This window comes from Phyllobates terribilis, unplaced genomic scaffold, assembly GCF_046119375.1.
Source record: "Phyllobates terribilis strain yellow unplaced genomic scaffold, ASM4611937v1 Scaffold_76__1_contigs__length_6945272, whole genome shotgun sequence".
In the NCBI taxonomy this organism is placed as follows: Eukaryota; Metazoa; Chordata; class Amphibia; order Anura; family Dendrobatidae; genus Phyllobates; species Phyllobates terribilis.
In genome coordinates this window covers 6,699,819-6,726,586 of record NW_027362836.1, presented here as the reverse complement: position 1 = coordinate 6,726,586, position 26,768 = coordinate 6,699,819, and the positions used below count along the sequence as shown (strand labels likewise).

General features: G+C 44.4%; 1 non-coding gene and 2 pseudogenes across 1 annotated transcript; all 3 read left to right on the top strand.

The window, feature by feature from the left end:
* Window positions 1-373: 373 nt before the first annotated feature.
* LOC141196946 (U2 spliceosomal RNA) lies at window positions 374-465 on the top strand (annotated as a pseudogene).
* A 760-nt stretch (window positions 466-1,225) lies between these two features.
* On the top strand, window positions 1,226-1,454 carry LOC141196926 (U2 spliceosomal RNA; annotated as a pseudogene).
* A 1,115-nt stretch (window positions 1,455-2,569) lies between these two features.
* On the top strand, window positions 2,570-2,761 carry LOC141196916 (U2 spliceosomal RNA). Its single transcript, XR_012269302.1, has one exon. It is a non-coding gene; the product is annotated as a U2 spliceosomal RNA (small nuclear RNA).
* Window positions 2,762-26,768: the final 24,007 nt, after the last annotated feature.

Here is a 26,768-nt window from a genome sequence, read left to right as displayed (position 1 = left end):
AGCAGCCACCTTCAGTCTGCTGCTGGACAGCCAGCAGCAGCAGCAGCAGGAGAGGTATGTAATCAGGAGCCCTCCTGCTAAGGGTAGACAGCTGCTCGTTCCACCCCACCCCCCGCCTTAATTGGTTCTCCTCCCTTCCAACGGTGTTGAGGCGGGTGGGAACAGCAGGGGGTGAAGGTGCTGTGTTTAAAGAGGTGGAGTTATGCAGATCTAAAATGCGTGGATTGCAGCAGCAGCAAGCCGAAAAGTGCAGGCATGTAAGGGATCTAGAGGTTGACAACATGTCTTCTTAACGGGAGTCCAGGAGCTCATCTCCACAAATGGACTTTTCAGGATCCTTGGGTGGCTCCGTAGTTTGAAACCAATTCTGGTTATCGCTTCTCGGCCTTTTGGCTAAGATCAAGTGTAGTATCTTTTGAAAAGGCGGTTTTGGATGTTGGCCGCCCTAGTAGATTGATACATTATGCACACTGGGGTTTAGGCGCTTGTTAGTACGCCAGGTGGCTAATATAGTCATCTGGTGGAAAGCATGGCCCCCCAGGATCGACGCCATTGGGCCGGGGAAGATCGAAAGCCCGAAGTGTGAAGTGCCCCAGGAGTGGTGACCCTGGGGTGCTTTAACTCACTGGGATTGGGAACCCCACTTGAGTTTATGGCACATTTGCACAAGCACTTCAAATTTTCTTTCTTCGCACACACCCTTATTCCGGGCCTTCTGGCCTTAGGATGGGGAATTTTTCAATTCCCGGTCGAAGGTCCGGGCAGTATTATACTGTGAAACCTTCACTATTTATTTAATTTCTTTGTCACTGTGTGTCCACTTATTCACGTGTGTCACGTCCTACTAGGATTTTGTCGGGATGCGGTTCCCTTACGGGTTCCTCTCTTGGCAGGTCTAGGGGGGGAGTGTGTGGCCATCAGGTTCCGCTCCCCCCTGAACCCCCCTGGCTCTCCTCTTTCGGGAGGAGAGCGTTGTTGGCTCCCCTCTTCCGGGAGGGGAGCACAGTCTTTGGCTCCCAGTGCCTTGCTCGGGTGAGAACTCGGGCAGGTGCTGGGGGTAAGATTGGGTCACCTCTGGCTTCGGCTGGAGGTGGCTTTTTGTCCCTGTTCCTCGCTGTGGCCTTTTGGCTCGGAGGGACGGGGAATGGTTTGGGGGACCCTTCTCCTTTTGGAGAGGGTTTCAAGAAGACCAGCATCCTAGTGCACTTTTTTTGTGGCACTTGTCACTTTTTTAAGCGCACTCGGGTTTTGTACACGAATTCGGGCTAAAAAAAAAAAAAAGAAAAAAAAAAAAAAAAAAATCTGTTCTTATCAGTTTAATATCTGATACGTCCCCTATCTGGGGACCATATATTAAATGGATTTTTAGAACAGGGAGATGGAAAAAGAGCTTGCTCTGTCCACTCCACGCATTGACCTGGTATTGCAGTATCTCCAGGACCGGTGCACCCCTTCTTTAATGCAGTTTCTAAAATCAGAAAGAATTGAATTCAATGTTTTTTGTTCATTTTGCTTGTTTGTCGGATTTTGGGATGGACTCTTTGGCTTTGCTTTTCTTCTCCTCATTGGATTTTTCATGTTCAAAGTTGCAGAAGCCAGATTACAAGGTCATTTTGGTTCAACTTCAGCAACTGTGCATTGCATTGCCATGTAATGTGATGCAATGCTATCTTTCTAGCTCTCCCTTTTTACTTCCTTTTGGATAAACAGACATATTAGGCAAGCATTTTGGAGCTTTCACCTAAATAACTACAGGTGGTGAGATAAGCTGCACAATATAATTGACCTTTCAGTATATTGTTGCACACACACCATCTATTTAGCAAATGCCCTTGTTATCAACAGCAGCCTTTTAAACTCACCTGAGCTAACAGGTATGTGCGCTGGTTACTCTGCTGCGCTTAAAATTTCTTTTTTGGTTTGCTACAATGCCTTTTCTGAAATGTTGTCTCCTTCTGCTGGAACACTGACTTCTTTCATTTAATGCCTGCAGACTATAAAAGAGAACCCAACCCAAAAAGTTTGGTTGATTAGTCTGTGGCATTCTGTTAAACTGTTGCTTATGGCGGTCTCTGTGAGCTTCTCAGCGACATTCAGCCAGCCAGGTATCCTGCCTGCAGTAGATGGAATGTGGCAATGGAACGCTGGCTGCGCGTGTCATAATAGGCTCTGAGCCTTTATATACCTGTGCACAGCAGCAGCCACCTTCAGTCTGCTGCTGGACAGCCAGCAGCAGCAGCAGCAGGAGAGGTATGTAATCAGGAGCCCTCCTGCTAAGGGTAGACAGCTGCTCGTTCCACCCCACCCCCCGCCTTAATTGGTTCTCCTCCCTTCCAACGGTGTTGAGGCGGGTGGGAACAGCAGGGGGTGAAGGTGCTGTGTTTAAAGAGGTGGAGTTATGCAGATCTAAAACGCGTGGATTGCAGCAGCAGCAAGCCGAAAAGTGCAGGCATGTAAGGGATCTAGAGGTTGACAACATGTCTTCTTAACGGGAGTCCAGGAGCTCATCTCCACAAATGGACTTTTCAGGATCCTTGGGTGGCTCCGTAGTTTGAAACCAATTCTGGTTATCGCTTCTCGGCCTTTTGGCTAAGATCAAGTGTAGTATCTGTTCTTATCAGTTTAATATCTGATACGTCCCCTATCTGGGGACCATATATTAAATGATTGATGTATGATTGTTCAGAGCAAATTCGGCAAGTGGCAGAAACTCAGACCACCCCTCTTGATTGTCTGCCACAAAACAACGCAAGAACTGCTCAACATCCTGGTTTTTCCTTTCTGTCTGGCCATTAGATTCAGGATGATATCCGGACGAAAACGACAAATGAATTCCCAACCTGTCACAAAAGGCACGCCAAAAACGAGCCACGAACTGAGGACCCCTATCAGAAACAATGTCAGTAGGAACGCCATGAAGTCTGACAATTTCCTTGACAAAGGCCTTAGCGAGAGTTTTAGCGCAGGGCAGTTTGACGAAGGGAACCAAGTGACACATCTTGCTAAAACGGTCCACGACCACCCAGATGACAGTAAAACCCTCAGAGGGGGGAAGGTCAGTTATAAAGTCCATAGCCAAATGTGTCCAAGGAGCACTGGGGACCTCCAAAGGACAAAGTAACCCCGCAGCAGGAGTATGTGAGGACTTAGATCTAGCACATATAGTACATTGGCGCACCCACTTAATGACTTCCTTCTGCCATCCAGGCCACCAAAAACTGCGACCCACCAGTCTCTTGGTCTCAGAGATTCCGGGATGACCTGCCAACCGAGATTCGTGACACTCAACAAACAAATCTCTCCTAAAGGTCCCAGGCACAAACAACCTCCCATGAGGAGTGTTAGATGGGGCATTCTCCTGAGCTTTAAGAATCTCATCTTCCAAAACGGAGTCTAAAGCAGCTATCACAACACCTTCTTGTAAAATGTTTTCCTCTTTCTCAGCACCGACTATGGGAGAAAAACTGCGAGACAAGGCATCCGCCTTAACATTCTTAGTACCAGGGATGTAAGTAACGGAGAAATTAAACCGCGAGAAAAACAGTGCCCACCTAGCCTGACGGGCATTCAGGCGCTTGGCAGCATCAAGATATATCAGATTTTTATGATCCGTAAGAACCTGAACGGGAAATTCCGCACCTTCCAAGAAGTGGCGCCAGTGTTCAAATGCGAGTTTAATAGCCAATAATTCCCGATTACCAATATCGTAATTCAATTCAGTCTCCGAAAATTTTTTTTGAAAAAAAGGCACAGGGATGTAATCCATCCCCGTTATCCTGAGACAATACTGCGCCAACCCCCACAGAGGAAGCATCAACCTCAACCAAAAACGGCCTAGTAACATCAGGCTGCATAAGGATGGGAGCAGAGGTGAACCTCTCCTTGAGATACACAAAAGCTTCAATGGCCTCAGAAGACCACTGAACCGCATCAGCACCTTTCCTGGTGAGATCAGTCAGAGGTTTGACAATACTAGAAAAATTTTTTATGAATTTTCTATAGTAATTGGCGAAACCCAAAAACCTCTGTATCGATTTCAAACCAATAGGCCTAGGCCATTCCTGCACAGCCTGAACCTTAACCGGATCCATCTCAAAACCTTTGCTGGAGATAATGTAGCCCAAAAAACTAATTCTCTGTACAGCGAACTCACATTTCTCCAGCTTAGCAAAAAGCGAATTGTCCATTAATAACTGTAATACCTCACGCACGCTCCGCCAATGAGACTCCAGATCTGGCGAATAAATCAAAATGTCATCCAAATACACAACCACATTTTTACCGATCAAAGGTCTAAGGATGTCATTAATCAGATTCTGAAAAAATGCAGGAGCATTAGTAAGACCAAAAGGCATAACCAGATTCTCAAAATGACCCACAGGAGTGTTAAAAGCAGTCTTCCATTCATCACCCTCCTTCATGCGCAACAGATTGTATGCCCCCTTAAGGTCAATTTTAGAGAACCACTTGGCCCCCAATAACTGGTTAAACAGATCAGGAATCAATGGCAGTGGGTAAGGATTGCGTACCGTAATTTTGTTAATCTCACGAAAATCCAGACAAGGACGTAAACCGCCGTCCTTTTTTTTTACAAAAAAAAATCCAACCGCCACAGGAGACTTAGAGGGCCTAATGTGACCGGCGGCCAAACTTGTCTGTATGTATTCCTCCAAAGCCTTCCTCTCAGGAATAGTAAGGTTAAATAAACGACTTTTAGGAAGAATCGCTCCAGGGACAAATTCAATAGAACAATCATAGTCTCTATGGGGAGGCAAAACCTGCGATTCTTTCTCAGAAAAAACTCTCCAAAAATCCTGAATAGGAACAGGCAATTCTCCCCTATCCAAAGCTGCAATACGCCCGTTACAACACTTGTCATAACATTTATGGCTCCAGGATTTAATTTCACTGGTAGACCAATCCAGTACAGGATTGTGAAATTTTAACCAGGGCAAACCCAATATTACTGGAGAAGGCAAGTTATTCAACACTACCAAATCCAATTTCTCATGGTGAACACCATTAATAGTGAGAGGAAATTCACAGACCTTGAGAGTAATATTCTTCAAAGGGGAGCCATCCACAGAAACCACAGCAATGGGGGATGATAAAGGTTCAGGTTTTAAATTGAGTTTTTCCACGAATCCCCCATCAATTACATTCAGTGTAGACCCGCAATCAACAAACACCCGAAATTCCATTAATTTTTCCTGAGCAATCGTGGAAGCAGCTAAAAATATACCCTTGGAATTTAAACAGGCAATACGGGCGTGACTGACCATTTTTTTTTCTTTCTTCATACGAAGCTCACAGCCTTTAATCAAATGACCAGATTTTCCGCAATAGAAACACAAGCCTTCCGAAAAACGACGGTCTTTTTCTTGAGAGCGAGGTGCCACCGATCCAATCTCCATCGGTTCACCACTGTTAGTACACACATTATCATAACCAGAAACTGACATAGCAGAGGATTTGCTCTCATTAACCCTAGCACGCAGTCTTCTATCCACCCGTATAGCTAATTGCATAGCCTGTTGCAAATCCTCAGGTGTAGGATAAGCAATTAGCAGGTCTTTAACCCTTTCACTGAGCCCAGCAAGAAATAGACTTTTCAGAGCAGAATCGTTCCACCCTGTTTGAGTGGACCAACGACGAAAATGAGTACAATATTTTTCCACATTACCTGATCCTTGTTTTAAACGTCTCAACTCAGTCTCAGCTGATGCCACACGGTCAGGATCATCATATAATAATCCTAAAGCAGAAAAAAAACTATCCACTGATCTGAAGCATGTATCACTAGGTTGCAAAGAAAAGGCCCACTCCTGAGGCTCTTTGCGCAAAAGTGACATTATGAACCCTACGCGCTGGGATTCATCCCCAGAGGACTTGGGTCTCAAACGAAAATACAATAAGCAAGCATTTTTAAATGAAAAAAATTCTCGATGTTCACCAAAAAATAAATCCGGCAAACATACCTTAGGCTCCAAGAAATATGCTCCAGGACAGTTACTCAAGTGCTGACGGAGTTCGGCCACTTCCAGAGAGAGTCCCTGCAGGTGTTTAGCCAAATCCTGAACCGACACCGTGATGGAACAAAAAAAAAAAATCTTTCCTTAGAGAATTTGCAGGCTGGACTTACTGTTATGTTCTGCTACCAAAGCTAAGGAAAGAGAGGAGATCTGTCCCTACTATAGGACTCAGCTGAATCCCTACGATGTAACAGGGAACCTGATCCTGCGATCAGACCTGCTAAAGTCCTAATCTAGTCTGTACGGAGACCTATAGATGTGGGGAGGGAATCCCTACAAGTACTAAGGACTGGGAGGAATATGGGACACCTCCTAACAGAAATAGTAGCAGACAGACGAACAAACAAAATAGATAGAACATAGAGGTCCGTAGACCAAGCAAACTAACAGAGCTAGATACAGAGCACAGGCTAGCTAGAAAGTAGATATACAATGAAGTCCAGCAAAGCCAGAAGGGCGGAGCAGGATTAAATAGGCCAACAAGGTCATGTGACCAGCAAAGGAAAAAAAACCTAACAGCAAGGTTCTAACACTATCACCAGGTCAGCAGGTGCAAAGAGAGACAGTAACCAAGCTAGGCCTAGCTTCAGGCAGGTCAGAAGCTTAGAGAATAAAGCAACGGATCAGGAGGCCCTATACTCGCTCACTGGGGAGAGTCCAAAAGTGTGCCCTTCACCTGGAGTACCCTGGACCGTGCCTGCAACATCACCAGTAAAGGTACTGAAGCTTACCCCCTTGTGAGTGTCCGTCTTTCCTCCGAGACTGTCCTGCCGTCTCTCCCCTGCACCACCATCCATTACACCCCACGCTGCCCTGGAGCAAGCTCTACCTGTGGAGAGCCACACCATCCCTGCTGCCGTAACACCAGCTCCAGAGGACTGCTCCGCAGCGGCGGCTCCCTCTAGCCGCAATCCACAGGTGGCGTCACGAACACTTTCACAAATCCCCTATATCTCCCCCTTTGACTGACCGCCCTGGGTCACGGACCGGGCCAGCTACCATGATATACCCCAGCAACCAGAGGCCCGGCTGCCGAGTACCCCACGGCCCTGGGGGCGCGTCAGAACAAAGGGTAGTTATTAATGGAACACACTTAGACTGGGTCTCAGTTAACAGTGGGGTACCACAGGAGTAAGTATTGGGCCAGCTTCTTTTTAACATATTTATTAATGACCTTGTAGGGGGCATACAGAGTAGTATTTCAATATTTGCAGATGACACTAAACTCTGCAGGGTAATCAATACAGAGGAGGACAATTTTATATTACAGGAGGATCTATGTAAATTAGAAGCTTGGGCTGATAAATGGCAATTGAGCTTCAATGGGGATAAATGTAAGGTAATGCACTTGGGCAGAGGAAATAAAATGTATAATCATATGCTTAATTGTAAAACACTGGGCAAAACTGTAACTGAAAAAGAACTGGGTGTATTGGTGGACGACAAGCTCACGTTTGGTGGCCAGTGTCAGGCATCTGCTGCAAAGGCAAATAAAATAATGGGATGTATTAAAAGAGGCCTAGATGCTCATGAGGAGAACATAATTTTACCTCTATACAAGTCATTAGTGCGACCACACTTAGAATACTATGTACAGTTCTGGTCTCTGGTGAATAAGAAAGACATAGAGCGGGTGTAGAGAAGAGCGACCAAGGTTATTAGAGGACTGGGGGGTCTGCAATACCAAGACAGGTTATTACACTCGGGGTTATTTACTTTGGAAAAACAAAGGCTTAGGGGTGATCTTATTACTATGTACAAGCATATGAGGGGACAGTACAAAGACCTGTCTACTGATCCTTTTACTCTGAGGCCTGAGACAAGGGGACAAGGGGGCATCTTCTACGTCTGGAGGAAAGAAGGTTTAATCATAATCACAGACAGGGATTTTTTACTGTAAGAGCAGTGAGACTATGGAACTCTCTGCCGCATGATATTGTAATGAGTGATTCACTACTAAAATTTAAGAAGGGCATGGACGTCTTTCTTGAAAAATATAGTATTACAGGTTATATATACTAGATTCCTTGATAGGGCGTTGATCCAGGGAACTAGTCTGATTGTCATATGGAGTCAGGAAGGAATTTTTTTCCCCAATGTGGAGCTTAGTGTTTGCCACATGTGTTTTTTTGCCTTCCTCTGGATCAACATGTTAGGTTATGGGTTGAACTAGATGGACTTAGTCTTCCTTCAACCTTAAAAACTATGTTACTATGTACAGTACAGACAAAAAGTTAAAAAGATTTTTCTGTATGTTCATGACTATGAAAATTGTACATTCACACTGATGGCATCAAAACTATGAATTAACACATGTGGAATTATATACTTAACAAAAAAGTGTGAAACAACTGAAAATATGTCTTATATTCTAGGTTCTTCAAAGTAGCCACCTTTTGCTTTGATGACTGCTTTGCACACTCTTGGCATTCTCTTGATGAGCTTCAAGAGGTAGTCACCGGAAATGGTTTTCACTTCACAGGTGTGCCCTGTCAGGTTTAATAAGTGGGATTTCTTGCCTTATAAATGGGGTTGGGACCATCAGTTGTGTTGTGCAGAAGTCAGGTGGATACACAGCTGATAGTCCTACTGAATAAACTGTTAAAATTTGTATTATGGCAAGAAAAAAGCAGCTAAGTAAAGAAAAACGAGTGGCCATCATTACTTTAAGAAATGAAGGTCAGTCAGTCCGAAAAATTGGGCAAACTTTGAAAGTGTCCCCAAGTGCAGTTGCAAAAACCATCAAGCGCAACAAAGAAACTGGCTCACATGAGGACCGCCCCAGGAAAGGAAGACCAAGAGTCACCTCTGCTTCTGAGAATAACTTTATCCGAGTCACCAGCCTCAGAAATCGCAGGTTAACAGCAGCTCAGATTAGAGACCAGGTCAATGCCACACAGAGTTCTAGCAGCAGACACATCTCTACAACAACTGTTAAAAGGAGACTTTGTGCAGTAGGACTTCATGGTAAAATAGCTGCTAGGAAACCACTGCTAAGGACAGGCAACAAGCAGAAGAGACTTGTTTGGGCTAAAGAATGCAAGGAATGGACATTCGACCAGTGGAATCTGTGCTTTGGTCTGATGAATCCAAATTTGAGATCTTTGGTTCCAACCACCGTGTCTTTGTGCGACGCAGAAAAGGTGAACGGATGGACTCTACATGCCTGGTTCCCACCATGAAGCATGGAGGAGGAGGTGTGATGGTGTGGGGGTGCTTTGCTGGTGACACTGTTGGGGATTTATTCAAAATTGAAGGCATACTGAACCAGCATGGCAACCACCACATCTTGCAGCGGCATCCTATTCCATCCGGTTTGCGTTTATTTGGACCATCATTTATTTTTCAACAGGACAATGACCCCAAACACACCTCCAGGCTGTGTAAGGGCTATTTGACCAAGAAGGAGAGTGATGGGGTGCTACGCCAGATGACCTGGCCTCCACAGTCACCAGACCTGAACCCAATCGAGATGGTTTGGGGTGAGCTGGACCGCAGAGTGAAGGCAAAAGGGCCAACAAGTGCTAAGCATCTCTGGGAAGTCCTTCAAGATTGTTGGAAGACCATTTCCGGTGACTACCTCTTGAAGCTCATCAAGAGAATGCCAAGAGTGTGCAAAGCAGTCATCAAAGCAAAAGGTGGCTACTTTGAAGAACCTAGAATATAAGACATATTTTCAGTTGTTTCACGCTTTTTTGCTAAGTATATAATTCCACATGTGTTAATTCATAGTTTTGATGCCTTCAGTGTGAATGTACAATTTTCATAGTCATGAAAATACAGAAAAATCTTGAAATGAGAAGGTGTGTCCAAACTTTTGGTCTGTACTGTAACTATGTATGGAATAATGGAGGACTCACTACTAGATATTGTGGTGTCTCTGCACAAACCACTTAGTGTAACTCCAGTCAAAGTACCTGTATCCCTGGCCTTACTAATGACTCGCTGTCAGGGTATGTGCACATGGCGTCTTTTAGACCTCAGTATATCTGCATTTTTCTTGTAGGAAAACGTTTGAATAAAGCTCTGATGGTGTTTTACCTGAAGTGTCTTTTGCGATGTCTTTGTGTTAGTTTTTTTGCAGCGGCTTCACTGCGAAATCAGTCTATATATAAAATAGTAGCAGCTTCCAAGCGGAAGCTTCTAGAAGAAAAGACCAATCACTTCTTTTAGCCACTTCATAACTTTTGAAGCCAAAAGCAGTTAAAAGAAGTGACAACAGACGGATCATATGCACAGCAAGTCCTTTTGACTTTTCAGTACATATGTTCATTCTTTTTGACGTTTGTACAACTTTTATTTTAGAATAGACATTTATCATCAATCCACCTGCTCTGTGCACAATGTTATGGAGTTCCCAGTATGCATACCATGCAAATAAGGTGAAAGCCACAGAATCAATATAATTGGTATAACATTCTTTAATGTGTATACATATATATATATATATATATATATATATATATATATATATATTATGAACAAGGTCATGTGACCTAAACGTTGGCCCATTGCACACAGACGTTTGCTGATGATTGTTGTAATAAACTTCTAACTTTCGGCTTATATTGGAGAGCCTGGTTTCCTCTCTATCTCTACTTTCCAGAGCATCTTCAAAATCCCCTCACAGAAAAGAGAGAAGGGGGTTCATCCGAAAATCGTCATGTGCAGGAGCAGGTTTCTTCTTCAGAGTCTCAATAATATCACAGAAAGAAGACCGCTATTTCATTGATCCTCATCTGAGAACTCAGTACTGGTCCGATGTTTCCCAAAGCTGATGGTAAACTAAAGAAAAGACAGAACAGAAGTAAAGGTGAATTATTTTTTTTAGCATTTGAAATGAATGCAGATGTAATCTATATGTTCTCTCTTACCTGGGCTGACGTACAAGATGGACTCTTCTAGTGTCACTGCCAAACTCTTAACTTCTTCCATGAAGATTTAAGATGTTCCACTGAATTTTAGAAGGAAGCAGTGTTTGCGACACAGGGGGCAGCGAAGGTTGGAGTTGAGCCAGGTAGAGATGCAACCCTGATGGAAACAATGATTGCATGGTAGCACTGTGACTTCCTCTCCGGTCTCATAATCCGTCATGCAGATGACACACGACTCCTCCTGAGATGTTACAGTTCTTGTTGGGAGGTTCCTAATTTGCTGAGCTCGCCAAGTCTGCTGCCTTTCCTGCAGATTATATTGTGCAGGTGGTGATGGTGGCCGCATCTGTGGCGGAGGCGTCATCACTCCCATTCCCTGCTGCTGAAAGATGATGTTGAACAGACGGTTTGCCTGCAGTAATTGTACAGGAGATCCACTTGCAGCTGGAGACTCCCTGAGTCTGCGGCTGGGCAGAACGGGAAATGGCCGTCTGAATTCAAACTCAGTGACGGTGTCTGAGGATCCACTGTCATCCCTTCTGCTCTCTGATGTTTCTCTGGAGGGCTCTGCAGGGACTGGTCTAAGTGGAGAGCGGCTTCTTTCCCTGCTCTCTTGTCCTCTTTGCCGGAGAGGAGTTCTGGCTTCTCTGCCTCTCGCAGTGACAGCAGTGGCGTCTGTTCTGTGTCCACCAGTAGTAATTAGTCTTCTCTGATCCCTTTGAGAAGATCTCAATTGATGGACAATCATAGCCTGACCTATAAAGAAATAAAATGTACTATAAATATGCAAAAGTTTATAAAAAACACTTTTGAACCAAAGAGAAATAACCTGCTGTTGCTTTGGGGTTTAGGGAGAGGAGCAAAAATTGATTAATGTTTGGGCTAAATAAACCTGCTCAGTGGATCCCCTCTCTACAGACATCACAGAGCAGGGGTGGAACCAGATTGCGACTAACTCATCCCCCAAGGACTATGAATGGGAAGGTGGAGGATGCACTGAGTGTACTGAAACCGCTTACCCCAGGGAAATCTCCTCCCAGAAAAGATCCTATAAGGTGGGAAAATTCTCTCACTTACCCTGATTTTCTGGTCGGCTCATCCAAGTCTCGTTGTCAGCAATAAGCTGATGCAGCTCCCTGGAAGTCATGGTTCAGTTTCCCGGGGCTGAGATGGTAGAGTGATAGAAAATGAGAACTAAGTTCTCTGCTGGCACGGATGTTATGGTGCCAAAATATCAATAAGAAGCTGTAGAAGTAAAGCACTAGATGTATGAAACAAACTAGCTCGCACTTCCAAAACCAAGGTAGAGTCTCAGCGAAAACTTCAACTCTGAAAATGGCGCTGATGTCACCGAGTGCATAGATTGTATAACCTCACAGCATTCTATGTCACTGTGACATCACATGTGAGACCAACAACGCGCTGTCATGACGGCCGACTGTCCAATCTGTTATATACATATTATAAAATGTTATATTATTATATATTATAATACACATTGTTAAAAAATATATATTATTACTAACCATCTAACACTCTTAAGGTGTGTATATGTGTCTAAAGCATAGGATATATATATATACATCTTATGAATATCAGATGCCTTGGAATAATAATCCTATACTCACCTTTCAGACCCCCAGTACTGCTGCTGTCAGTGTCCCCGCCGACCTCCGGGCTTCTCTTTCCCGCAGGGGCCATTGTGTGACCACTGCAGCTAATCAGTTAATACATATTTCCCATTCATATGTTTCATGTTGATGTAAATTAAACACTTTTAGAAAAGAAAACAGATAAATAAGATTTTCAGAATACGGCATGTACTAAGGTGGATACTCATGGTATGATATGCAGAGAGAGGAATACTGGGAGGACACAGAACATGTTAGTCCACCTGCTTAACCCTCAGGATAATTCTTATCAGGTCATATAGGGGTGTACATAGAAATCCACAGACCCCATAGCAAAGATCTGAAATGGGACCTCTTATTGGCCCCTGGCTGCCATTAAGCAACCCAGTGATGGTCACAGAGACCCCCTGTCTAGCTGCTTAGATACCATAGTTGCTGGTCACTATGGAAGATAAGGGGTTAAACAGCTGCAATCAGAGCTAGCTTGAATTGCAGCAATTACGATTGGCTGTCTGCTGTGTAAAACAGCCGGCACCCACTGGGTATGGAGTGGGCTGAGCATGTGAGTTTGCCCCTTATAAACCATCATAACTTATGCTGTATATATACGATATATGCAGGGGATGGGGCTATTCGGCACTAGGCTCCTCCTGTTCATGGGCTCCATAGCGGTCATGTGGCCTGCCAAAATTGGGTGTATGCTACTGAGGTCATACATATAATATGGAAAAAAATATCATACAAGGTAAATAATTGAAATTCATATCAGAAATAGTCCAGTTCTTTAGTGCCCATTCACATTAAAGGAAAATCATCTGAATTGACTGAATTTTGTGGGACAGGCCCATTATCCTCCCATGGAAAGCACATGCATGCTCGACTGAATCAGGCATACATGAGTATAGGAGCAGAGAGGGAGAGAAGAGAGGAAGGGAGAAGACGGTGATTGGTGAGTATCTTAATCTGCCTACATCACATAGATATTTAGGATGGATTAGGGAATCGTTAGCTTGGAGCGCTTCTTTCTCCAATAAGTTTTATTGATTTTTATAAACAAAGAAAAATATACAAACAATGAACAGAGAACGCAAAAGTGTAGGCAAATTATAGATGAAAGTTACCATAACATTGAGTGATGAAAATATCCAGCATGTGAAAAAGTGGAAATAATAGGAGGGGTATAGATGCGGAGAAGGTTGGGACTGCTTGCCTCCCATGTAGACAGATTTTGATAAGGCATATGGGGCTCTATTACCCTAATCGAGATCTCAAGTAGGGGAATGACACCTTTGCTCTCACCCAGGTTCACCTGTCATGGCAGGTGTTGGTGTAACACAGAGGGAAAAGGGAAAGGGAGCCCAGACACTAGGGAAAGGGGGAAGTGGAGACCTCATAGTCTGGTCTAGCGTCACCCTGTCTCAACTACCGTCCCTATAATGCCTCTTCAGCAATCGCCGCACGCGTGCCTTGCCCTACTTTCCCTGGCGTATGGCTATGGCTAGGGATGGAAGGAGATGAGCATTAGTGAACCTCCAGTAAACACTATAGACAACAAGGGAAGACAAAACAGGGGGAAATTGCTTAGCTTTAGATGACTCCAAATATGCCCACGGCCTCAAACTCCAGAGAGGACAAAGAACTGCTCCTGCTAAGCCTCACAAGTAGAAATGAATATAGCCAGCGACTCCCTCTCAGACACACCAGGTATATATACACCCAGGCCAGAGAGATAATTAGCAAGAGAGAGGTAGCCGCTCAGTTGTAAAGACAGCCTCTTATTTAAGAAGCTGTCTGCAATGCCAAACGTAGAGATCTCCTGCAACCCACTGCAGGGCGACAGTCTGTCACCTCTGACACACTCGTGACATCACCAGAGGGAAACAGTTGATAACATAATTGGGAGAATAGGGGAACAGGAGGTAGGATTGATGTACTCAGACTGAAGAGTCCACCTGGCGAAACCAAATTTAGCAAAAACATTTTCAAACTGCATCCATCTGTGAGATTAATTTGATAAGTATTGGATTACTGCTATGCAAGAGCTAGGTGTGAGAACCTGTCTAGTTCAGATTTATGCAAAAAAACACTGCACAGCTGTTTAAAGTGGTGCACAGATTTATGTGAATGATAAAAATGGTAGAAATGTTTCTTAAAGGGAACTGTCACCCCCTGCGAGATTTCAGACCTCTAATATGGGCATACAATCTATTCATACCTGTATGGCCCATAGTAGAGTTCTGAATGCAGAGAAATGTAGTATTATAAAATCTGTTTTCACATGCTTAGCGTCCCCCGGAAGGGAAGAAATCCCTGCCTATATCTTTAGTTAGCCCAGAAATCCCCGCCTATCTGCTTATTTAGCATGTTCCCCCATCCCCTGCGCGTCACAGGGCCCTGTGACGTGCACTGGTGTAACTCATTTCCCGCGCATGCGCAATGCGACGCTCACATCAGGAGCATTTTGTTTCTCCCGGCCCCGTTTGTCTCTGCACTATTCCATAGTGTTCTAAATATGGACACACAGACCAAATACTGATGTCACACTGATCCAAAATGCTGATGACACTGGAACTATTATTGTCCACTTAAACGTTTAAACATGGACTTGTGAATGAAAAATATCAGATAATATAGCTGAGAGTTTCTCATTAATCATATACCAAGAGATCTGTCCTTTTCACTTCCTAGAAATCAGGTACTGGTTTTCTCCAGGCTAAGGCATCTGTGTTGGTTAGTGATGAGCGAGCATACTCGCAAGTACTCGGTACTCGCCTGAGCATCTCAGTACTCGAGATGCTCGAAGCTCGCCGAGTACTTCCGGGATGCTCGGGCGGATGCTGGGGTCTCCTCCCTGCATGTTTGGTGCTCTTTAGAGTGCCATTCAACATGCAGGAATTGTCTGTCACACACTGTAATGCTGCAGCCATGTTAGTTGTGGCATTACATTGATTGGCTGGCCGCACAGCATCATCAGGTCTATACCAGACCTAGCGCCGCCGTGCTCATCAGTCTACTCTGCAATCAGATAGTGTAGGGAGAGGTGCTGCTGAGCTAGGGAGAGATTTGGCTGTTTATTAGTTAGTGTAGGTATTCCACAAGATTCTCTACACATATTCATCTGAACTAACAGTCCTTCTGAGGACTAATCCAGCTGCAGAGATACCAGTGCTAGGCAGGCAGGCAGGGTATATAGCAGACTGCAGTCCATATAGCAAGAGGATCCATTTCAGTTCTGTCTGCTGGTGCTTTTACAGATATTATATTTGTAGAAATAGCCCCACGTATCAGGGGCCAGGAATATTTTCTTTTTATCTTTATCTGATTGTTTGCTTAAGGCTGTGTGCCCACGATGCGTTTATTAAGTGTTTCCGCAGGGCAAAAATGCTGCAGAAATGCTTAAAAAACGCATGGTAGAAGGCCTGCCATGTTGCCTAATGATAATTTGCATGTGCTTTGCACATGCTGCGGAAATTTCAGCTGCGGATTATCATTGCGGAAAAAAACGCAGCACTACCAATTATTTTGCGGAAGCTCTGCATTTTCGCTGCCATTGACTTGCATTGGAACACTTGGATTCCGCATCACTGGATCTGTACATGCGGAATCCAAGCGTTTCAATGTGCGGATGGTACCCGGGTCTGGATGAGAGGAGACTCTCCTCCGGACCCGGGTACCATACAAACTGTAAAAAAAAAGAATAAAATAAAAAATAAATATGATGCTTACCTTCTGATGGCCCCCGGTGTGCTTGTCTTCGCTTGCCGGCAGATAGCGGTGGACGGAAGGACCTGCGCTGACGTCATTTAGTCATGTGACGGCAGGTCCTTCAGTGTACCGCGAGCTGCCGACAAGCCAGGACGGAGCGAATAAAGACTGCGCGGGCCATCAGAAGGTAAGCATATATTTATTTTTTAATTTTTTACCATTCTTTAAGGTCACACTATATAAATCCATGACGTTTGCCTGGATTTATATAGTGTGACCAAGTTGTCAAGCACTTTCCAAGTGATGCTAAAATCGCTTGGAAAGCGCTTGTCTACCCGCATGCGGAAATGCATGTGAAGAACGCTTCACATCCGGTTGTCCCTGGCAGGAAAAACGCATGCACAATCCGCATGCTTTTTTTCTGCCAGGGAGATGCAGAAATGCTCAGGAAAAAATCCAGAGCATTTCTGTATCATGGGCACATAGCCTAAAAACCATGCCAGAGAACACAGTTTTTCTTCGCCATTTGCTTGTTGGAACTGCATAATACAGCCAGGTCCTTTCCATATTACAGCGCTAAAAATCCATCTATTGAAAACTGTGGTTTGCCCGTCACACGGATCACATATAATTGCCCTCAACAAAGCAGTTACTGGGAAAGTCCACCTAACCACGGACACGTGGACAAGTGCTTGTGGGCAGGGACGATACATCTCTCTGACGGCACACTGGGTTAACATAGTGGAAGTCGGGACCCAGTCGGACCTTGGGACGGAACACATCCTGCCGATTCTGAGGATTGCGGGCCCTAGGTCAATCGGGGTTGCCCCCACAGTCTACAGCTCCTGCACCTCATCTTCCTCAGCCTCCTCCTCCTCTTCAGCCTCCATCTCCGAAATGACCACATCAGTCACAAGCTGGAAGCACTGCAGCACTGCCTCAGCCAAGCGGCAACAGGCTGTGCTGAAGCTAATATGCTTAGGTGACAAACCGCACAATGCTGAAGAGTTGTGGACAGCTCTGAAAGAACAGGCAGATCTGTGGCTGACACCGCTGAACCTACAGCCAGGCATGGTCGTGTGTAACAATGGCAGGAACCTGGTGGCGGCTCTGAGGCGAGGCGAGCTCACACATATACCATGCCTCGCCCATGTGCTTAACCTCGTGGTTCAGCGGTTTCTCAAAACCTACCCGGAGTTGCCTCATCTGCTTGTCAAAGTACCCCGCCTGTGTGCCCATTTTAGAAAGTGAGCTACAGCTTCCGCCGCCCTAGCCGTGCTTCAGCATCATTTGCTGGTGTGTGATGTCCCCACGCATTGGAATTTTACACTGCAGATGTTGGGAAGGATTTGTGAGCAGAAGGGGGCAGTTGTTGACTACCACCATCAACAAGGCCATCGGTATTCAGTTCAGACTCCACACATAAGAAATCAGGAGTGGACATGGATGTCAGACATATGTACCATCCTCCAAAACTTTGAGGACACCTCCAAGATGGTGAGTGGTGATGATGCCATAATAAGCGTCACAATTCCGCTTCTCTGTCTTCTGAAACGCTCACTGCTAACAATCAAAGAGGATGCATTGCAGGAGGAGCTCGATGAGATGGAGCAAGAAACCATACAGAGTGATTCCTCACAGCCCAGCCTCATTTCATCCCAACGTGGATTGGGTGACAATGAGGAAGAGGAGGAGGAGGAGGAAGAACAGGAGCTAGTTTCATGCACTATAGACGGTACTACCTGCACAAATTTCATACCGTATGTTCATCATGGATGGCCTGAGAACAGGGAGGAGGAGGAGGAGAGAATGGTCAGTTGTCCTCTTGGTGAGGACACGGAAGTCTTGCCTGTTAGCAGCCTGGCACGCATGGCTGAGTTTATGTTACGCTGCCTTTCCCGTGACCCTTGCGTTCTCAAAATTTTGGGAGACAGTCATTACTGGTTGATGACACTTCTAGACCCACGCTACAAGGAGATCTTTCTATCTCTTATTCCTGAGGCGGACAGGTCTACAAAGATGGGGCAGTACCAAAAAGCCCTTGTTACGGAACTATTAAAAAAATTCCCATCTGAAAACGCTGGTGGCAGAGGTCACAGTTCGTTGGACAACCAAGGAGTACAGGAAAGAGGGACACAAATCCAATCCAGCAGAGGCAGGGGAACACTGTCAAACTTCTGGGAGAGTTTTCTCAGCCCCTCCCATCGCACAGGCCCTGAGGCACGGGGTACTCTCACAAGGAGTGCAAAGTTTGGGAAGATGCTGAGGGAGTACCTTTCCGACCATACCAACATCCTCCGTGATTCCTCTGTGCCTTATAATTATTGGGTATCCAAGCTGGAGACGTGGAATGAACTGTCTCTCTACACCTTGGAGGTCCTGGCCTGCCCTGCCGCTAGCGTTTTGTCAGGGCTGGATTGGGCCAGACTTCTCAATACCACTGAATGATAGCAGTGTAACATAAACTCAAATCCAGTTTCTTTTTTGTGAAGTGTATTCCCATGCACCTTTTGACACCCAGACATGGGTATATGCTTCCTGATTTTGGCTATTTGCTCTTGTCCTCCTCCTTCTCCTCATCCTCATCCTCCACCACCATATCACCAGGGTGACATGGTCTGTGATGCAACACCCACATATTTTTTTTAAAGGGTGTTTATGATGCTAGTAAAAAAAATGTTTTATACAGTATGTTCATGTATACCCCCAGGGGTAAATGTTTGTCAGCCCATACACTTAGTGCATGGGCGTTACAAGTATAGGAGACCCGCTCCTTTCTAATGGTAAACATTTTTTTATGAGGTCCTCCTCCACGTCTTTTCCAAGGTGCATTGGAATGCCTCCCAATTTTTGGCAACACTATGGGAGACCCACTTCCCAATAATGGGAACATTTTTTCATGAGGTCCTCTACGTCTCTTCCAAGGGGCTTTGGAGTGCCTCCCAAATTTTGGCAGGCCTTGCATTCACTACATAGGCCAACTCTATGGGAGACCCACTTCCCAATAATGGGAACATTTTTTCATGAGGCCCTCTACGTCTTTTCCAAGGGGCATTGGAGTGCCTCCAAATTTTTGGCAGCCCTTGCATTCACTACATAGGCCAACACTATGGGAGTCCCACTTACTAATAATGGGAACATTGTTTTCAGTAAGCCCTCTGACCTCCACGTCTCTTCCAAGGGGCATTGGAGTGCCTCCAGATTTTTGGCATCCCTTGCATTCACTTCATAGGCAAACACAATGGGAGACCCACTTCCTAATAATGGGACCATTTTTTTTACGGAGGCCCTCCTCTACGTCTCTTCCAAGGGGCATTGGAGTAGGTCCAAATTTTTGGTAGCCCTTGCATTTACTGCATATGCAACAACAGTATAGGAGACCCACTCTTTAGTAATGGAAACAACAAAGCATAGCCAGCCGCTGGCTCTTTAAGAACAGTAAAGGCCGCCTGATGGCCCTATAAAAATAGGCTTTGAGACTTTCAGAGTCCCTCCTTCATAAATGAAACATGATGTGTCTGATCATGTCTCACACACCACATGGCCAGATAAGGTTGTAAAATGTTAAAATGACATTTCCTGGTGAATGCATTTGTCACGGTTGAAAGCAATGCAAAAGTGCAAAAATGCATCAAAAACGCTACGTGTGAACATAGCCCAAGCTGTGGAGGAGTATTTTTGTTTTTGGTTATGTATTTTGCCTTATATACAAGTCATTACCCTGGAAAGGATGTTCCTTTACATATTTCTCAGGAAAATCCATTTTGGTTTAATTTTTGTATGTTTTATTGTGAGTCCGTAAAAGTGGCGTAATACCTCTGACAACATTGTTCACAGCAGTGACCTGGGAGTCAGAAATGCTTCCAGGGGTCTTCCCCATGCTGTTCCCATGTCATTTGAGCACTGTTCCCATTGATTTGGGCAATTTTTAAGCCCTGTGCAGACTGCCGGGGGGAGCCACCTGAATAATGATCGAGTTTCCCATAGACTTACATTGGGCTCGTTGCTCGGGTCGAGCACCTGAGTATTCCACTGTGCTCGACCCGAGCAACGAGCACCCGAGCATTTTAGTGCTTGCCCATCACTAGTGTTGATGTGTTGATGGACATGGGGGACATGGGAGACATAACTGGACTACTATCTAAGGTGTATAGGCACAAGGCAGTTTAGGAGTTAAGGTTAAAGATGTTACAAGATATTACATGAAATGTTACATTTTTTGCTGATCACTAATGGTTCACATAAACCTAAAATCTTCAGTCTTAACTTTTTCTTAAGACATTATTGTAAAGTCTATGAGAAGATATGATGGGTTCAAAGAACTTCTGGAATTTTAACAAATGCAGAAGACAATTTTTGAGATGGGGATGGATAAATAAATAACATATCACCAATTATAAGAAGAGATCCTACTTTTTGGGGGTCGTGTTTTACTATAATCAATTGTCTATTCCATCTGGAATGGAAGTTGTGCCTTGATTTTGTCAGAGATAATCTGGGGAGGCAAAACCATGGGGGGTCACACAAACCTCCACTTTTGGTACCCTGACTGCTGTTAGGTGCTGTGATGAAATCCTTGGAGCCATTGTCAGACAATACACCGGTGCAGTTGTCCTGGGTTTCTCCTGGTACAAGACAATATCCATCCTCATGTGATCAGACTGTGGAGACAGTTTCTGGATGAGGAAGACATTTATGCCTTTGACTGGCCCTCATGTTTCCCAGAGCTGAATCCTTTTGAGATCCGGTGGTTTGTTCTGTATCAGGCATCCAACAAAGTCAAGTAACATTACAAACTATGCAGGAGCTCACCAATGCCCTGATAACCCAGTATACCGCCCATTGTCTCATCAGGAGCATGCCCAGACATTGTCAGGAGTGCTACAGACACGTGGGGTCATACTTTTATTTTTCACGTCACTGTAAATACTTCTATACCATCCTTTGTTATTATTCTGTACGTCAAAAGATATCATAAGCAGAGAATGGGAAGATAAACAGCAAAACAAATAATTATTAAAACAAATCCAATGGAAATATTTATTTTTTATTTATTTAATTTTTAGTTCTTCAAACTCGAATTGTCTTCTTTCTTTTCTCACTTTATGCAGAGAAGTTTTGCTACAAGAAGCAGACGTTCCACGGGTAAGTCCTTACTGATACAACGCTGTTACAATGCCTTATACCAATGTTCCCAGCCGGCAGCTCTCTGCTGGCGTCAGAACTGCAACTCCTAGAATGGCATAAATAGCCATAGATTGGGCAAAACTGGCCGACACATCCACTGGTAAAGCTCCAGAATAGTAATTTACAGGACTGACCGGAATGAAACAAGGATACTGATAGATGATGATGAATGGGTGAAGCTGCAGAAGAGACGATGTAGGACGGGGCGTTGCTTTGCCCGCTGTCAAGTTCTTCAAAAGTTGAACCATTTCGTCTCCAGATATGTTACTCCAGTTCCTGTAGTCCTTGACTGGGGTAACACTTCTGAAGGGGCACACGTACACGCACACCACTCATCAGATATGCCAAGTTCATTAAGTGTTGTGCGCCTCTTAATGAAAAGCATTCATGAATAAGATTTCCCGATTTCTTTAAGACTGGGGCCTGAAAAAGCACTCACAAAATGATTAAAATCATTTTCCTAGTCATTTCTATGGATAGAATATTTATGCGCCTAAAGTGGCATAATTCTTGATGAATTTGCCCGTCAGGCTTCCACAAGCACAGTAGTGCCTTAGTTTTGCAACTTTTGGTGGATCCAGCCAGGAGTGGAGTAAAAATGCTAAAATTCGCAACATTTTTGTGCTACTTTGAATTGCGACCAAAATTTTGCAACGTTTCAAAGTGTTGAACACTAGAAAACTGTTGAAAACAACTTGATGAGTCGGGCCCTATATCTCCAGCAGTGGCAGTAAATAAATGGAGCAATGAATGGAGTAATGAAGCTTGTGCAAAACTATATCCCTCCATTCAAATGGAACAGAAAAAAACACAGAGGCGCTCTATGTGTGAACCAGCTTGGAGGTCCAGAAATCCAGCGTTCTGGAATTGCTCACCTGGGATACTTGTGCTAACCATGTGTGAAGCCCAGCTGTGCTTGGTATCACAAATCCTAGAAGGGTGTATTGATGGATTCCTCCTCAAGAGGCCCCCATAACCATTCACACATCTCCACCTTCCACCTCAGACCACGAGAGGGAGCCCGTTAGCGATATAAAAGGGAAGGTGGAGCTAGGCAGCAGTTAGTTGGAGTCAGAGTCTAGTTCAGTCTGGTTTAGCCGTGAGTCCAGTACAGCCTGAGAGGAGTTACCTCAGAGGACAAAAGCCTGTTCCAGCTCCTGCAATTGCTAGCCTGCAGTGGAGCTTATCCAGATCAAGACTCCATGTAGCTCAGAGAGGTGAGCTTCAGGTGTGCCAGCGCCATAAGATCGGTGAAGCGCGGCAAGCTGCCATTAGTGTGAGTAGCCTAGAGAGGGCCCGAGTAGGCCGAAAGAGAGTAGAGAGTTAGTTCATAGGGGGCAGAGGAGCTTAACTAGCTCACCCCGAAGAAGCAGTTACCGGACACCGGGTCCGAAGCTTACCGGGATCTCCATGACCCAGTAAGATAAACCGGAATCCCTGGAGAACTACAAGTCCCATGCTGATTCGTACCAGAGCCAGGAGACCCATAGGCCCCGTAGGTCGGGAGCGTGCACTCCAAGAGAAGGCCCTACCACAAGGACAGCCAGCGCAGGACAGAGACAAAGTTAGGCCTTGCTCCAGGCAGGTCAGAAACTTACTACGCAGAGTCAAGAAGCAGGAGGCCCAAAACCCGCTCATTGGGGAGGATCCGGACATACACCCTTCACCCTACAGTGCTCCGGGGAGTGCCTGAATTTCCATCAGTAAAAGGTACTGAAGTGACTATTGTGTCTGTCCCTGTTCTTGCTCCGACTCGGCTGAGTCTCCTTGTCCTGCATACCCCGTCCGTACCCTGCCCTGAGGCCTAGCTCCACCTGTGGGGAGCCATACCATCCAGCTGCCTTATCACTGGCCTCAGTGGACTGCGCAGCGCTGGTGAATATCATCAGAAACCATAGGTGGCGTCACGAACTTTTATAAACTTGATATCTATCAACGCCTTTTTAAAGAGAGACCCCAGAATACGGGCCCGGAAGCCGACCACCGCGACCTCCTTAAGGCTAAAGGCCCGGGTAACCGAGTCTTCCCCCATCCCCTGGGCTAGTCACATGCACAACACTGCATGAAATGTGAACTGAAAACACTCAAAGCTGCGGCACCGACCTCCTGTCCCAATTGCCAGAGAAGGAAGCAAAGGATAATCCAGGAAGGAGGAAGAAATGCAGTTTCTCCAGGCGCTGCCACACAGGATGACGAGACAGATGGTAAGTAAGATTTTTCTATTGTTTTGTAATGGTAACAAGACTACACATTTCTGGGATGATTCAATTCAAATGGGACACTCTAGAGCCCCATGTTTTAAACTGTGGAGGTCCCAGTGTGGGATACCCAGTGGTCAGCAAGTATTTACTTTTTCGGTCGAAAGGTGATAACTTGCAGCCTTTGTAGCATATCTTTAAATGATTATTCTCATTTCTTCTTCAGAAGCGCGCTGCTCCCCTGTCTTCCTACTTTCTGCTCGGCAGGGCAAAGTGCGCTCCGGACTGACTGACATTTTGGAGAAGCATCATAGATGCGCAATTGGCCCAAACTTAGTTCCCATGCCGCTATATGAAGCATCGGAGGATCACAGAAGTACTCAAGCTGGTTGGATTCACTCATCTGGCCAACTTCAGAGCAGCACTTGTAAGCTCTACAGCAAAGAGCTTGTAACTGTTGCGCTTCTCGCCTTGGAGAATGACCACCGAAATGAAATGGAAAAGACAGAAAATCATCTTTCCAGGTAATGCACTAATGTATGTTTTTCTTTATATTAAGCCATGTTTCCACATATTCAATATAATAAAATCTCATTCTCCCTCTATGAACGTTCATGTGCAGGAAAAAAACTGAGTAAAACTCTCTTCTTTATTAATTCCGGCATCTTTTTGACTTGCTACATATGAAAATAGTAGAAGATAAATATATAAGACTAATGCAGAAGACGACAGTCCAATGGGAACAGATATTGTGCCTTTATAGAAACAAATGTGGGGCCTTTGCAGTTGTCACCAAATTGATGCAATGTATCCTTATTAATAAAACAAAGATGTCTCTGCCGGGTTCTCAAAATACTATTTATTGATTTATATAGCTCTGTTTCTAACAATCCAAACAATACAATAACTGCAAATATACAGCGAGTATAATAAGTATTGAACGTTTCACCAATGTTCTACATAAATATGTTTTGAATGGTGCTATTGACATGAAATTCTCACCAGATTTCAGTAAAAACCCATCCAATCCACACAGGCAAAGAAATGAAACCATAAATGTCCATAAATGAAATCATGTGTAATAATGAAGATGACACAGGGAAAAAGTATTGAACAAGCTTCCTGAAATGTATTTAATACTTCATACAAAAGCCTTTGGTGGTGATGACAGCTTTAAGACGCCTCCCGTATGGAGAAACTAGTCGCATGCATTGCTCAGGAGTGATTTTGGCCAATTCTTCTACACAAGCACTCTTCAAATCCTGAAGGTTCGGTGGGCTCCTTCTATGAATTTTGAACTTTAGTTCCTTCTATAAATTATGCAATTTTTACCAAATGTGGCAATACACCATATGTGGTTGTACACTAGAGTTTGAGCACACGGCAGGGATCGGATGAGTAGAAGCGCCACTTGGGTTTTAGAATGCAGATTCTGTTTGAATAGATTGAGGGTGCCATTAGCCGAGCCCCTGAGGTGTAAGATCAGCAGAAACCCCCACAAGTGACCCCATATTGGAAACTTTACTGCTTAAGGAATTCATCAAGGGGTGTAGTGAGTATTTTGAACCTACAGATGCCTCACAGAATATTATAACATTGGAATGTGGAAATTTCACATTTTAGTTGTTAAAATGTAATTTTTTTTTATTAGCTACAAATGTGTCAGTTACATGAGGGTTAGTAGGTGAAACTGGACCCCAAAATTTATTCTGCAATTTCTCCCGAATATGGTGATGCTCTATATGTTGTCAGAAACTACTGTTTAGCCTCACGTCATGGCTGAGAAGGAAGGAGCGCTATTTGGATTTGAACCACAGATTTTGCTAGAACAATTTTCGGGAAACATTTGCAGAGCTGTTAAGGTGCCAGAACAGCAGAAAACCTCCAAAAGAGACCCCATTGCAGAATTTGGACCTCTCAATGAATTCATCTACGGCTCAAGTGACTATTTTGTAACATCCACGCCATAGTTTTTTGGGGGGAGAATTGCAACTATGCCAGCTCAGTGCCCACACATTGTGCCCAGTTGGTGTTTCTGGGGAAAACCCGTAAAATGTTAAGTGCGCTCTTCCAGCTACAATAATGCCAAAAATGTAGCCTCTTACTGTAGTTTAGGCACAGTGGGGCTCAGAAGGAGGCGGTATTTGGGAGCGTATATTTCACTGTATTTTATTTGAGGGGTGGGAGCCATGTTGCTTTTCCAGAGTCTTTCTTCTACCAGTAACATGGGAACCCTCTACATTTCCAGTGACAGATGGCAGATCTGAGTGGGGGCTGGTTTTGTGCAGGAAAAGTTAGGGTTTTTTTGGTAACATTTTGGAGTACAAAATATTTTTTGATCACTTTCAGTATGGTGGGATCACATTCTTGTGTTCTACGCTGAGCATTTATAACACGGTTTCTGAGTAAATCTCACAAAAATGCGATTCAAACGAAATCCCCAGAGGAACCATCCATCATAATGAGGCAGATGGAGACACTTTGGACTCTGTTTGCCGTCTATTCCGGTGGTATCCATCTTTTTTGGCGTGCACAAAACTGTGGTCGCCCACACTTGTGCGCTAAAAAGATGCATAAAATAATGTGACACCACTGTAACAGACACCAGAGTCCAAAGTGCCTCCATCTGCCTCTTTATAGTGAGTGGTTCCATTGGGAGTTTTGTCTGAATCGTGTTTTGTCTGAATCGCGTTTTCTCTGATTTACATAGAAACTCCAATGTAAGCGCTCAACAGAGAGCGCAGGATAAATGTGAATCGAGCCATATTCCAATTTTTGGGATGTAGAATGAACAAATAGACAGTAGTACAAGAACAGTTTTTATTTTTATTTTTGCGCTGCTCATTGTGCGGTATAAATTAATCTACGGGTCAGTGCAATTACAGCGATACCAGATTTATATAGTTTTTTATGTTTTGCTGCTGTCACGCAGTAAAAATGATTGTTTATAAAAAAAATTTTTTTTTTTGTCGCCATATTGTGAGAGCTATAAATTCTTTATCTTTTGACGAACAGAGCTGTATGAGGGCTTATTTTTCACAACGAGTTGAAGATTTTTTTGGTACCATTTTGGTTTACATAACAATTTTTGATTGCTTTTTACTAAGATTTTTCAGACACAGAATGAATAAAAAACAGCAA